Here is a 2105-nt window from a genome sequence, read left to right on the forward strand (position 1 = left end):
AGCATTCTTTCTTGATAAAAACACTCCAAAAGATAGGAATAGGAGGAAACATCCTCAACATGATAAAGGCCATATATGAAAGTCCACAGCTAAAATTACAATCACTGTTGAAAATCTAAAAGCTTTCCCTCTAAAATCCAGAACAAGACAAGGATGCCCAATGTTACGTTATTCAACGTTGTGCTAGAATTTCTTGCTAAAGCAGTCGGTGAAGAAAAAGAAAGGGCATCCAAATTTCAAAAGAAGAACGAAAACTTTCAGTATTTGCAGATAATATGACCCTATATGTAGAAAGTTCTAAAAAACTTCAACAAAGTTACTGGAGTTGATAAACGAGTTCAGCAAAGTGGAAGTATAATAAAATCAAAACACAAAAATCAACAATGTTTCTATAACGTAGAAATAAACAATCTGAAGAGTAAATTATGAAAATAATATCCATTTACAATAGACTCTAAAAGAATTAAACATCTAGGCATAAATTTAACTGAAGATGTGAAGGACTTATACACAGTAATCTACAAAGCATAGCTAAAAGAGATCAAAGATCTAAATAAGAAGGATATTCCATGCTCATGGATTGAAAGATCAAATATCATTAAGATGTCAATTCTACTGAAATTGATTTACATATTTAATGTGATCACAGTAAAAATTCCATCAGAATTTCTTGCAGAAATGGAAAAGCTAATTATCAAATGTATTTGGAAGGATAAGGCTAAGGTGATATTGGCTTCATAGAATAGCCAGAAACATCTTGAAAAAGAAGATGAAATTGTAGGACTCACACTACCCTGACTTTAAAGCATATTACAAACCTACAGTGATCAAAACTACATGGCGTGCTTGCTTTGGCAGCACATATACTAAAATTGGAACGATACAGAGAAGATTAGCATGGCCCCTGCACAAGGATGGCACGCAAATTAGTGAAGTGTTCCATATTTTATGTCCAGGGTGCATGGTAATGTTTAGATATACTCATAGGGGAAACAATTAAAAACAACAGCTGGGGGGGTACTGGGTTCCTGGCCGGGGGTCTCTGTCATGGTCCCTAGGGGAGCAGCGGCAGTTCCCCAGATGCAACGGTAAGAACCAGGAAGGAATGAGGGTCCAACAGTGGGCTCCTGATACTAATGCCTATGCTTGTGAGCCTATACACCTGCAATAAGAACAAGGCCTAGAGCAGCATTGTGCCTGGGAGTTTCCTCCTGACAGCCTTCATGTTACTAAAATGTGGCCACTTTCGAAGCCAAACTCAGCATGTAGGTGCAGTGTATTCTCCCCAGCGTGGGACATGACACCAGGGGATGAGCCTCCCTGGTGCCGAGGGATCACTACCAAATACCAGCTGAAGATGCAACTAGAAAATGACCTTGAATTAAAGGTTCAATGCGGATCAGCAGAATATTCCTGTCTACATATAATAACATGACTTCAAAATGCTGTTTGACCTAATGTAAGGGGGAAATGGAAAGGAGAAATGAGTTTATATGGCTACGAGTCTCTAAAAAAGAGTCTGGAGGTTGTCAGAAGGATTGCCCTTATGCACACCTGAGCCGAGCCTCAGAGACAGATAAAGTAGATACAACCCTAGGTATTGGTTCTTTTGAGGGCTAAAGAGAGCCACAGGTTCTATGGTCATGGCAGATGGGGTTCACTGCCATGTCAGTTGGCCCTTCTTTGGAGCTGGTGTTTCTGCGTGATGGAGCTGGACACAAATGGGATCTCTTCACAAGCCTTTCATGCTACTTTACTGGAATTGTAGTTGGTGCTGGGGTTTAAGATATATCTAGGGGATTTGAATCTCTGGACTGACAATATGAGAGCCAGGCCCTGAGCCTCAACAGACTTCTGCTCCTACACTCTGATTTATTGGACTTACCCCACTCAGCTAACATCGAGTTGAAGAAGGTCAACCACCACACCATGGAGCCTAGAGTGCCTACAACTGAAAGCAGGAGGATTGCATCCAGTATCCATGTGGAATCTAAGCCCCCTCTTGACATAGATGTGCAATGGACACAACCAATACAATGTCCACAGAGAAAATGTGGCATTGGTGTGGGAAGGGTGGCCATGGTGGCTACTGGGTGAGGGGAATG

The 2105-nt window shown here is 41.1% G+C and overlaps 1 non-coding gene across 1 annotated transcript; it reads left to right on the forward strand.

The window, feature by feature from the left end:
• The first annotated feature begins 842 nt into the window (after positions 1-842).
• On the forward strand, positions 843-949 carry LOC111764275 (U6 spliceosomal RNA). The gene has a single exon (XR_002796926.1). It is a non-coding gene; the product is annotated as a U6 spliceosomal RNA (small nuclear RNA).
• Positions 950-2105: the final 1156 nt, after the last annotated feature.

Source organism: Dasypus novemcinctus, chromosome 1 (assembly GCF_030445035.2).
Source record: "Dasypus novemcinctus isolate mDasNov1 chromosome 1, mDasNov1.1.hap2, whole genome shotgun sequence".
Classification (NCBI taxonomy): Eukaryota; Metazoa; Chordata; class Mammalia; order Cingulata; family Dasypodidae; genus Dasypus; species Dasypus novemcinctus.